Source organism: Schistocerca cancellata, chromosome 2 (assembly GCF_023864275.1).
Source record: "Schistocerca cancellata isolate TAMUIC-IGC-003103 chromosome 2, iqSchCanc2.1, whole genome shotgun sequence".
Lineage (NCBI taxonomy): Eukaryota > Metazoa > Arthropoda > Insecta > Orthoptera > Acrididae > Schistocerca > Schistocerca cancellata.
Genome location: NC_064627.1, coordinates 289,168,228 through 289,181,701, shown reverse-complemented (window position 1 = coordinate 289,181,701; position 13,474 = coordinate 289,168,228).

Sequence of the window (13,474 nt, the reverse complement as noted above, 5' to 3'; positions counted from 1 at the left end):
AGTACGACACAACATGTGGTTCATGCACGATGGAGCTCCTGCACATTTCAGTCGAAGTGTTCGTACGCTTCTCAACAACAGATTCGGTGACCGATGGATTGGTAGAGGCGGACCAATTCCATGGCCTCCACGCTCTCCTGACCTCAACCCTCTTGACTTTCATTTATGGGGGCATTTGAAAGCTCTTGTCTGCGCAACGCCGGTACTAAATGTAGAGACTCTTCGTGCTCGTATTGTGGACGGCTGTGATACAATACGCCATTCTCCAGGGCTGCATCAGCGCATCAGGGATTCCATGCGACGGAGGGTGGATGCATGTATCCTCGCTAACGGAGGACATTTTGAAAATTTCCTGTAACAAAGTGTTTGAAGTCACGCTGGTACGTTCTGTTGCTGTGTGTTTCCATTCCATGATTAATGTGATTTGAAGAGAAGTAATAAAATGAGCTCTAACCTGGAAAGTAAGCGTTTCCGGACACATGTCCACGTAACATATTTTCTTTCTTTGTGTTCAGGAATGTTTCCTGAAAGTTTCGCCGTACTTTTTGTAACACCCTATATATATATATATATGGCAACCTCTTCCTCTAATAGCGTTTGCACCCTAAGTCCTCAATTATTTGCTGTATGTATTCCAATCTCTGTCTTCCTCTACAGTTTCTGCCCTCTACAGCTCCCTCTAGTACCATTGAAGTCAGACCTTGATATCTTAACAGATGCCCTATCATGTTGTCCCTTCTCCTTGTCAGTGTTTCCCATATATTCCTTTCCTCTCCGATTCTGCACAAAACCCTCTCATTCCTTACCTTGTCAGTCCATCTAATTTTCAACATTCGTCTGTTGTACCACATATCGAAATAGACGACAGAGGGACAGAGGGATAGAGAAACAATTAAAATCGCTCAAAAGAGGAAATGCCTCTGGACCTGATGGGATACCAGTTCAATTTTACACAGAGTACGCGAAGGAACTTGCCCCCCTTCTTGCAGCAGTGTACCGTAGGTCTCTAGAAGAGCGTAGCGTTCCAAAGGATTGGAAAAGGGCACAGGTCAACCCCGTTTTCAAGAAGGGACGTCGAACAGATGTGCAGAACTATAGACCTATATCTCTAACGTCGATCAGTTGTAGAATTTTGGAACACGTATTGTGTTCGAGTGTAATGACTTTTCTGGAGACTAGAAATCTACTCTGTAGGAATCAGCATGGGTTTCGAAAAAGACGGTCATGTGAAACCCAGCTCGCGCTATTCGTCCACGAGACTCAGAGGACCATAGACACGGGTTCACAGGTAGATGCCGTGTTTCTTGACTTCCGCAAGGCGTTCGATACAGTTCCCCACAGTCGTTTAATGAACAAAGTAAGAGCATATGGACTATCAGACCAATTGTGTGATTGGATTGAGGAGTTCCTAGATAACAGGACGCAGCATGTCATTCTCAATGGAGAGAAGTCTTCCGAAGTAAGAGTGATATCAGGTGTGCCGCAGGGGAGTGTCATAGGACCGTTGCTATTCACAATATACATAAATGACCTGGTGGATGACATCGGAAGTTCACTGAGGCTTTTTGCAGATGATGCTGTGGTGTATCGAGAGGTTGTAACAATGGAAAATTGTACTGAAATGCAGGAGGATCTGCAGCGAATTGACGCATGGTGCAGGGAATGGCAATTGAATCTCAATGTAGACAAGTGTAATGTGCTGCGAATACACAGAAAGATAGATCCTTTATCATTTAGCTACAAAATAGCAGGTCAGCAACTGGAAGCAGTTAATACCATAAATTATCTGGGAGTACGCATTAGGAGTGATTTAAAATGGAATGATCATATAATGTTGATCGTCGGTAAAGCAGATGCCAGACTGAGATTCATTGGAAGAATCCTAAGGAAATGCAATCCGAAAAAAAAAGAAGTAGGTTCCAGTACGCTTGTTCGCCCACTGCTTGAATACTGCTCAGCAGTGTGGGATCCGTACCAGATAGGGTTGATAGAAGATATAGAGAAGATCCAACGGAGAGCAGCGCGCTTCGTTACAGGATCATTTAGTAATCGCGAAAGCGTTACGGAGATGATAGATGAACTCCAGTGGAAGACTCTGCAGGAGAGACGCTCAGTAGCTCGGTACGGGCTTTTGTCAAAGTTTCGAGAACATACCTTCACCGAAGAGTCGAGCAGTATATTGCTCCCTCCTACGTATATCTCGCGAAGAGACCATGAGGATAAAATCAGAGTGATTAGAGCCCACACAGAGGCATACCGACAATCCTTCTTTCCACGAACAATACGAGACTGGAATAGAAGGGAGAACCGATAGAAGTACTCAAGGTACCCTCCGCCACACACCGTCAGGTGGTTTGCGGAGTATGGATGTAGATGTAGATGTAGATCGCAAAAGCTTGGATTCTCTTCTGTTCCGGTTTTCCCACAATCCATGTTTCACTGCTATACAATGCTGTGCTCCAGAAGTATATTCTCAGAAATCTCTTCCTCAAATTAAGGCCTATCTTTGATACTAGTAGACCGCTCTTGGCCTGGAAAGCCCTTTTTGCCAGGGCTAGTCTGCTTTTGATGTCCGCCTTGCTCCGTCCGTGATTGGTTGTTTTGCTGCCTACTTCATCTACGTCGTGACCATCAATCCTGATAAGTTTCTCGCTGTTCTCATTTCTGATACTTTTCACTACTTTTGTCTTTCTTCGATTTACTCTCAGTCCGTATTCTATACTCATTGGATTGTCCATACCATTCAGCAGATCATGTAATTCTTCTTCACTTTCACTCAGGACAGCAACGTCGACAGCGAATCGTATCATTGATATCCTTTCACCTTGAATTTTAATTTCACTTCTGAACCTTTCTTTTATTTCCATCATTGCTTCTTAGATGTGTGAACAGTAGGGGCGAAAGACTACATCACTGTCTTACACACTTTTTAATCCGAGTATTTCGTTCTTGGTCGTCCGCTCTTATTGTTCCCTCTTGGTTCTTGTACATATTTTATATTACCCGTCTCTCCCTATAGTTTACCCCAATTTTTCTCAGAATTTCGAAAGATCTTGCACTATTGTCGAACTCTTTTGCTAGGTCGACAAATCCTATGAAGGTGTCTTCATTTTTCTTTAGTTCTGCTTCCATTATCAATCGCAACGTCAGAATTGCCTCTCTGGTGATTTTGCCTTTCGTAAAGACAAACTGTTCGTCATGTAACACATCTCAATTTTTTTTCCATTCTTCTGTATATTATTCTTCTCAGCATCTTGGATGCATGAGCTGTTAAGCTGATTATGCGATAATTTTTGCGCTTGTCAGCTCTTGCAGTCTTCGGAATTGAGCGGATGATATTTTTACGAAAGTCAGTCGGTATATTGCCAGAGTCATACATTCTACACGCCAACTTGAATAGTCGTTTTGTTGCCACCTCTCCTAATGATTTTAGAAATTCGGATGTAATGTTATAGATCCCTTCTGGCTTATTTGATCTTAAGTCCGCCAAAGCTCTTTTAAATTCTGATTCTAATACTGGATCCCCATTCTCTTCTAAATCGACTCCTGTTTCTTCTTCTATCACATCAGGCGAATCTTTCCTCTCACAGAGGCCTTCAGTGTACTCTTTCCACCTTTCCGCTCTGTCCTCTGCATTTAACAGTGGAATTCCAGTTGCACTCTTAATGTTGCCACCCTTGCTTTTAATTTCACCAAAGGTTCTTTTGACTTCCCTATATTCTGAGTCAGTCCTTCCGACTATCTTTTCGTTTTCGATTTCTTCACATTTTTCATGCAGCCATTTCGTCTTAACTCCCCTGCACCTCCTATTTATTTCATTCCTCAATGACTTGTATTTCTGTATTCCTGAATTATCCTGAAAATTTTTGTGCTTCCTATGTTTTTCTTTCCAGCTTTTATGATTGTTTTTTCCCCAACTGTACTGCCTATTGGACCACTCTTTAGTGCTGTATCTACAACATTAGAGAACTTCAAGTGTATCTCGTCATTCCTTAGTGCTCTATATGCTACTGCTGTTAAATGAGCCACTTGATTGGCAATTTTAGTAAACACTGTAAGAGGTCCATGACTAAGGAATTTATTGCTAGCGCACTCGAGCAGATGTAATTTCGATGGATTGCTCACGCGCTGCCTGCGCTGTGTAAGCTATAAGAGAATCTCAGACCAGAGAGCAGTGTTGTCAGCAGTAGGAACTGTGTAGCAGTAGGAGTAAGTAGTAGCTAGCTGTCGTGTGTGTGGAGTTGGCTGGGCCGATCGTGGGGAGCGATGGCGGAGCCTGAGCATTGTAGTATAAAGTAAAAGCACCCTCGCGCCTATCTACTATTGTTATATCAGGTCCCATGTAAAATGTTTTAAAAAATCTCTTAATAACAATCTTTCTCATAAAAAGTAACTTTTGACAATCATTCATTTCTATTTAAAGAATTTACTAATTTCTCCAATCCTTGGTCATCCCGATTACTGAAAAGAAAAATCAGTTGTTTCTTTTTATACATGACAAATCTATCGGCCAGCATTGCACTCGGCTGTGCCAGAAAAATTTCTTATAGGAGCAGATATATATGCGTTATCTGGCGACCTTAATGAGGTAAGAATTTTCAATTTATACAGAATGATCTTTCAGGGCCATGACACAGCGCTGCTGACGTCCAAAATTTACCAGTTTAAATTCACAGTCAATTTTTGAAAGGTTATAAGTGAACCACAGTTTTATTGAGAGATTAGTCACATTGTATTATTGGTAGGTTACGGAATTGATTTATTGGGAGGTTACGCTGAATGTGAATTGTAAATAATTATATTTTTACTGTTGGGAGGTTACGGAACTTTTTTGTTGGGAGGTTATAACATTGAACCACTTCGTGCGACCAACTCTCTTTTCATCGACGGGCGTATCATCTCAAAGTCGAAGTCTCACGACTTACGTAACAATCATTCACTACGACCGCTCGCCAAGGGCTCTTCCGCCCGACTTCCGCTAATGATGGACAAACCGAGAGTCGAGAACTACAAAGTTCTTGATTCCAGCGAGTTCACCTTGTTCTCGGGAACCGACCTCGGTCCTCAGTTTTTGGTTCTCAGTTTTTGTATCTTACTGCTCAGTTCTCTCTTTTAAGCTGTCGCTTCTAAATTCTCGGTTTTCGGGTCTCGGTTCTCAGTTCTGGCTTCTATGTTCTCGTTTTCCAGGTCTCGCTTTTTAGTTCTCACTTCCAAGCTCTTGGTTTTCGGATCTCACCTCTTAGTTTTCGCTTCTAAGTCCCCGGTTTTCCGGTATCGCTTCTCAGTACTTGCTTCTTAATCCTCCCTTCTAAGTTCACAGTCTTCGGGTGTCGCTTTTTAGTTCTTGCTTCTTAGTTCTCGCTTGTAAGTTCTTGGCTCTCGGGAAACGCTTCGCAGTTCTAAGTTTCTGGGTCTCACTTTTCAGGTTTCGCTTCTTAGTTCTCCCTTTTAAGTTCTGGGTTTTCACGTCTTCCTTCTCATTTATTAGTTCACCCTCCTTGATTGTCACTTCTTTGCTCTCGCTTTTTATTTCTCACTTGTCGGTCCTCAGCTGTGTGTTCGTTCCCATTGACCAAAACGAGACCAAAGTATTCGGTTTCCAGGTTTACATCTGTTTTCATTTGGTGCCTGTAAGTCTTTTACTGCAGGAAATCAGGCATTGTCACTTAGTTCTTCACTTATTAAACACATTAGAACGTTTAACTGAAATATGTATTAACCCCATGGATCATATTTGCAACAACAAATAAATAGAGCTACAGAAAGAAATGTTCCATTGACTTTCAAAAATGATTGTGAAAATGGACGTTGGTAAAATATTCTCCGGACGACTTGTGATGAAACTAATGACATTGTTTAACGAATAAATGTTATGGACAGCGGTGAAAGTCTCTATGTGGGCCCACAAGTACGTGTAAAAACCGCTGGGGGACGCCACAGACGTCGCAAGTAGATTACTGGGTAGGCGTCAGTGATGTAAGTGTGGCTTTAGCGGTTATCGTAGCGGAAGTCGCTGGTGCGAGTCCTGTGCGAGTATGTATTTTAACAGGAGTCGTTGCTGAACGCTTCCTTTTTATGGATCAGAGATGAGTTGCGCGAGAGATGGAGTGTTGTTGTGTGAACGTAATGTTTGTTATAGGGGAATATATACGTTGTAGATGCCCGTGGGAACCAAGAAATTCGCAGCACAAATGTCGGATAGAAATAAATGTGTTTGGTCGGTAATTGTCGAAGCACGTATTTTTCCCCTATAAACAGACTTAGCTGAATTTTATATATATATATATATATATATATATATATATATATATATAAATTCAGCGAAGTCTGTTTATTACGTGTATACAAGGATAAGGAAGAGGTAGACATGTATGCGGATTTTCCAAAGTCTTTATTAGCTAATTCTGCAATGTGGTAGGTGCGGTAGGCGATGATGTCTCTGTCGATGAAACTTTCCAGGCCGGGAACATTGGGAACTCCGGTACCACCACGTACAATTGCGGCTGTAAGCCATCCGTTACCATGTGAGAATGAATCGTTAAGATCAATGCTGAAATTAAGTCTACATCCACAGAATACAGCAGGTCCGTCGAGTAGTGCAGTAGCAGCAGTATTCTTCAGGGCATTCTTCTTCTTATCTGCAGCAGATGTTGAGAATTCAATGTTCTCAACGGTTTTATAGACTGTTTGTCTTGAACGATGACGGTAGCGTCTGTTGGGCATCTTGGCAGCGTTCAATGCAGTTGCCTGTGCAGCAGCAGCAGCGCGAGTGAGCCGCTGCGCGGCGCTCGCTCGCTTTTATAGAAGCGCGATAGCGCGTGATCTTGATTGGGACTTAGCGTATTTCACAGTGCCAGCGGCGCGTTATCCCGGACGGGAGCACTAGCCTTACTATATATATATATATATATATATATATAATTCAGCGAAGTCTGTTTATAGGGGAAAAATAATATATAAACTATACGACAAACAAATCCCCGATTTGTACCGTACCCCACTTTATGCCAAGATCAGATGGTTCAGATGGCTCTGAGCACTATAAGACTTAACATCTGAGGTCATCAGTTCCCTACAACTTAGAACTTCTTAAACCTAACTAACCTAAGGACATCACACACATCCATGCCCGAGGCAGGATTCGAACCTGCGACCGTAGCGGTGCGCGCGGTTCCAGATTGTAGCGCCTTTAGGCCAAGAGAGAAGCAACAGATCTACGCCACGATAAGCAGTGAAAGTATAATGAAAGGTCCGTTATAAATACCAGACCCTAGACCGACCCAAAAACTGTTCTAATACGACAGTAACTGTTAAAGTATAAATTCAACAGCGTGATACAGTTGAGGCATAGAAGTATTGCTTCCCAGTGATGTGCTAATATCCACACACAATACAAAATGCATGTATGTTTGTATATATGTATGATATAAAGGAAAAGTTGTAAATGTGGACCCCCTCTTTGGTTTTTACTTAAAGGTACCTTCTTTTATAAAAATTGTAGATTTTATACCTTCATTAACAACTACAAGAAGTTCAAGGAATGATGTGAGGTGAAACAATGATTAGCATCCATTATTTCTATTCGAAAACAAAGATTTACAAAAAGCTTGTAATGGTACTTAAAAAAAGGGGGTGCAAATACGGGCATCCACGGAAAGGTCAAGAAATCTTTTGAAATATTTCAATGAAATGGGTTAAAACAATACAAAATGGTAGACTAGTCTACAAAAAGCAACTTTCATACATTTATGCATGAAATCTGAAATTATTTATAGTAATCGCAAATGTAGGTAGCTCCTTCAGCACCAGCACAATCTAAGTGTGCCCACATTTGGCACATAAAACATTTCATCCACACCTCTCCCCTCCTGTCTTGAGAGAGATTTTCATCACAAAAGATGCAACTTGCATCTCTTGAGTCTGGTGTATCCCCATCGTTCACATCAAGGTCATTATCGCTGTCCACAAGGTGAGTCTAACGATGAATCAGATAGTTTTGTGGAATAAATTTTCTTTTTTTGAAATTTTGGATTTTGCACTCCCATCCGCAGGGCGGCCTCTAACCCCAGAGAAACTCAACGACCTCTTCTTGACAGCACTTTTGTCAAGCGACATTGTCAACTGATCTTTGTATGACGTTCCAGTGATGTGGCAGGCAGTTGCTGCTATTCGTCCCCGCCTTGTGGTTCTCTTATTAATCTTGGGGACAGGAGATAGTCGAACAGTGAAACTGCATTTCTTTAAGTCCCTGGAGAACTTCCTGATGTTTCAATGGCTTCATCAACTGGCCTAGCTAGAGCCTGATGTGACGGTACATCAGGATAACTCGCAGAACAAGCAGATGATGTCGATGGTCCAGAGATAGCAAGTAGAGGAGCATGTGATTCAGAAGCATTAGGCCTCTGTCCCACTGTGGGACAAGTTTTTCTTGCAACCAAGTCAGCAGCTATGAATTCAGCTTCGGTGAAGAAGTAACGGTTACTAGGGTACAACCCAGTTACTTTGAATCCATTTATTGCTATTTGTTGTGTACATATTTCCGCGTAGTCAGCGCATACACAACTTTCCCAATAAAGCGCGCCCCGCTAAGCACAACAGCGCAGGCGCATCGCTCGTCCGTCTCCGTACAACGAGATGGCGCTGTCTTAGAGATGGACCAAATTCTGCTTCCGCCGATCTGCGTATTAATATGTAATGCAGCCAATGAGATTGCTGATAACGTAGAACCTTTTCTCCTCACGGATCACACTCGCGCAGTGATGCGAGAGTCAATTTTCAGTCTGCACCTAATAAGATTACCATATTCCTGTACATAGCCATGAAGATAAATGTATAGACATTTTGTCAAGTATCAGAGATATGTGAGAATAAGATTAACGTACCAAGACCAAAGGAACTTCAGATTGCCAATTGTAAAAAGCATCCAGAATCAAGTTATGTAATATCTATGCCTTTTTATTATTTTAATAAATGTGTGTGAAAATTAATCGAGTTCTGTTTAAAGTTGGTCACCGTCAATTTGCTACTCTAAGCGTGCAAGTGGCATTTCTATCGTCTGACCTAACGGCAGAAGATAAACACGCCATGATAAAACCACGAGACATATTGCTGACACTGGTCTACTTCATTACAGCAACAAGTCAAATAATCTGATGGTGCATGTACCGAAGGTCAGTACGCACACCACATTATTTCAGCTGACTGTGTACGAAGGTTGGGTCGGCCAAAAACCATCATAACGTCGTAGGGTATGAGAGGACGCCAACTGTGATGCAACCATATTCCCACTGCATCGCTGTAGTACGTTTTCAGAGGTCCCATGAACGCCTTATCTAGAGGCTGCAGTTTGTGGGTGCAATTTGGAGGAAGTGAGATGATAGTCACGCGGTGTTTTTTCGCTAAGTCAGTCACATCTAGATTTCGAATGTAGCTGTAATTACCATCCAAGATGAGGAGAATAGGTCTTTGTTCAGTCGGACATGTTTCTCAATGAAGTGAACGAACCAACGCACCATGGGGGGCCGCCTCTCATCAGAGCTTGGGACATGTTGGTTCTAGGGAAAATTATCATTGGCGGGACATAATGTCCCGAAGCGCTAACGCATGCGATAACTGTGATTGTAGCCCCTCTTTCTGCAGACGTTAGAGCTGCAATTTGTTTCTTCTCTTTCATCGCTATCACTTTTGGAATTTTGCTTTGGACAATGGACAGGCCTGTCTGGTCCACGTTATACACTCGGTCTGCTGGATATGAGGGTTTATTGAAAGCGTCTGCCAATAAATCAGAGAAAACAATTACATTCTCTTTATTGAAGCCTAAGGCTGTGGTATATGAAGTTCCAAAAGATTTGCGATTTGACAGCTGATCCTTATGTCTCTGAGCAAAGAGGCCAACCCAAGTTCGTCCTGCTTTTCCTCCTTTGAAAGGGGTTGTCAAACTATTTCTCTGGGCAAGTAAACATGCCGTTTGTCTCAGATCCGCCAAAGTGAACCAAAAGAATTTTTGCTCATCTCAAGGAAATAAGAAAGTATCTGTTTTTCGACCTCTACATTTAAAATCGGTTTTCTTCCAAGATTTGTCTCTTGAACCGCTCGCTCAGGGATTTCGTCAAGTTTAAGAAATCTATGCAAAGTGGTACTAGGCATTCGTAAAGTTATTGCAGCTCCTTTCACAGAAGCCTCCTTTCCTTTCACAGCTGCTATGGCATGTACAATCTGAGATTCATCCCACTGATGCCTCTGGCTCTTACATCCATAGAGCTTCTTCGTTCTCAACATTCTATAAGGACGAACAAAAGCACTAGGGTCTATTATCGCAATTTCAAAATTCTATTTGTTTGTTTGTTGCTGTGTGAGTTGTACATCTGAACTTTAAACAAAATTCGATTACCCATATCCTCATAAAATTATGTAAATGTTTTACACTGTTTAATAGAAGAGATGGTGTAATTATGGGCCCTCCTGAAATAGTTGCCCATTTTTACTCCATCCATCTGGGTCCATATTTACACCAACCATTCTTAAACAACATGGCCACTATCACGTCTAAGCTAAAACTTGTGTAACGTAAAATTTGCTCCTAAAAGTAGCTTAGGATTCCGTTATTCTGGACATCACTGAGAAATTGCTTTAAACTAATCAGAAGGATATAAAAAGAAAACGATTTCACATACCTGCCAAACGTTTTCAGTCCTCAACAAACACCAATTCACACAATAACAGACGCTGTAACTACACTGCTTGCAACAAAGCTAACGTCTCTCAAGAATAGGCACCGTTTCAGTCCTGGTCGCCAGACTGCAACACTTCCCATACCCTCTTCGGGAGGGATGTCCAATTTTACAGCTTTTCCTCTATTATACATCTTTTTCAGCAACTATAGCTGTATGTGCCGAAGTAATCAGCGACCAGCCTTCTCAGGCACCTAGTGCCCTTCTTCAGAAGGTTTTTATTGTGGCATAATTTGAGTGTGCATGGTTCTTATTGTTAACACTTGCAAATAATGCTATAGTTATAACGTACTGAAGAAGGGCAGTAAGTGCCTCAAACCGGTTAAGAAATTAAATTTCCTTTATGCAATTGGTTGCTGATTATTTCAATATCTGTTTATGTATGCATGTTCCACATCTCCTCCTAAACTGATGCAAAGATTTCAACCAAACTTTTTGCAAATATAGCCTATTGTTTGGAAAGGATCGCTATGTGGCTAAGTACCACCTACTTATTTTAAGAGATAGGGGTAGAGATAACGAACTGCGATCCACGACGCGGGAATGCCCAGACTTTGTTCATCGAGCATGTAAGAAAGAGCACTTATTGACTTTTAAATAACTTTACACCTAATTTCAAATCTTTGTGGAAGTTTCTCGCTGACAACCACCACAAAACTATGACAGGAAAAAACATTTATCACTTAGTACATTTTCGCTGTTTGTGTAGTACAACTGCCATATACAATAAAGCATAATTATTAAAATTAAAACCATAAAAAATTAGAATGATAAGAACTCAAATAAAGAAAAAAATTAAACAATTAATTCATCTTACCTTGTAACAACATTATCAAAAAAATTAATCAATGAAGAATAAATATTAAGACAATAATAATAAAGCGATTTATATTCTTCTCTCCTGATATATAATCCCCAATGTTCAGAAATCTGTGGAGCAAACCATAGATTTATACCAATTGTAATTGAAAAAACTTCAGTAATTTATTTAATAAATATAATTTCAACCACCAAAATTCATCAAATTAGGACTAATAATTAAAAAACCTATAGAAAGAATAAATATTAAAACAATAATAATAAAACGATTTATATTCTTGAAATGTTAAAATTTATTTGTAGCTCTTTTTATGATACGCTGAAAATTTTTCTGTGCAAATCAGGATATCTTTACTAGTAACTTTATTTGTGACACTTTCCAGACAGTACTGACATAGACCACTGAATGTGTCTGCAAAATTGTATCACTATATACATTGAGATGAGTCGGAAACTGCCGCATCATGCCTGACGTTTAAATTTATTATTTCGCTGATACTGAATATATTTACAACACATTTCACATACCGTATCCACATATGCCGTTGAATGGACCTGCAAAATCATATCACTGTATGACACACAGTTCAGAAGTGACGACGCCATAAAGATGAATCTGCCTCAAAACAAAAGTGCAAGGCAAAATTCGCTAGAGATAAAACATAAACATGTGTAAAAATGTGCATGTGCAACATGTTAAATATACGTGAAATTTGTGTGTGTAGGCAAATCAGTGTATAAAACACACATAATCACCTAAATCGATTTGAACTAAACTGAGGCACACTTATTACTTACTTACTATCTGCAAAAAATACTGTGGGGGTAACAAGTTCCTCCAGTTTGGGTGGGTGTTATAAAATGCAGAGACAACAGTGGGAGGAAGAAACTGGCAGAGAGGTGAAGGAGGAGATGCACACAGATATAGAGGAAGAGGTGACGGATGGAAGAAAGGGAACCGGGAAATGGACAGAGATGGGGACAGATAGAGAGGGGAGGACAAGGTGGTGTGGCAGAGTGGTAGGAGGACACAGACAGAGAGAAGTGGGAGGAGGAGATGGACAGAGAGAGGGGGAAGAAGACATGGGCTGAGAGAAGAGTGTGGAGGAGATAGAGGGGGCAGGAGGAGGTGCTCAGAGGGGGGAGGAGTAGATGGACAGAGTGGGGAGAAGCGGATGTACAGAGAGAGGGAGAAGTAGCAGATGGGCAGAGAGGGGGGCAGGGGGAGATGGCCAAAGAATGAAGACAGGGGAATGTGAACAGAGAGAGGGGGAGGAAGAGTTGGATGGAGAGGTATCAGAGGAGAAAGACACAAAGGGAAGGGGGAGAATAAAACTGGAATAAATCCATACCCAGGTGCACGGGCTGGTTGAAGTAAATAACGGTTAACAGTCTCTTTTGACTTACTTTGAAAGCAGACTTCTGAAGGAGTAATTGGGTGGCTGGCACAATTAAAATCGGCATCCCTGGACAGTTGTGATGAAAATCTCCTTGTAATGTACTTGATAAGAAGCCCATCTGATAGTACGCTGCCACTCGTCTGTTTAATTCCATTACCATTCTTGACTTTGCCAGTGACTCTAGAGAGCATAACAAATTCCTCATTCTTTTCGTAAGAAGATGAACAAATGAAGATTTAAAAAAGACGTGTCATTACAGCTACTCAGTTAATTTACAGTCAGTTAAGTCAGAAAACAGGAACACTTTTGAAAAAAGAAAGTGTTAAATGCAGTATGGTACAACCAGTTAAAATAAATATCATAATGTCGAGTATGAATTGTTCCTTTGCTATCTTATTTCCTACAGAACCTCAGTCTTTATTAGACCCAGGAGTTGAGTCGATGGCAGTTATATTAAGTCTGAGATTTGAAGGTAGCTCCTCCAGAACATGGGCAAGTTATTTTATACCCACACTTTTAAGCTCA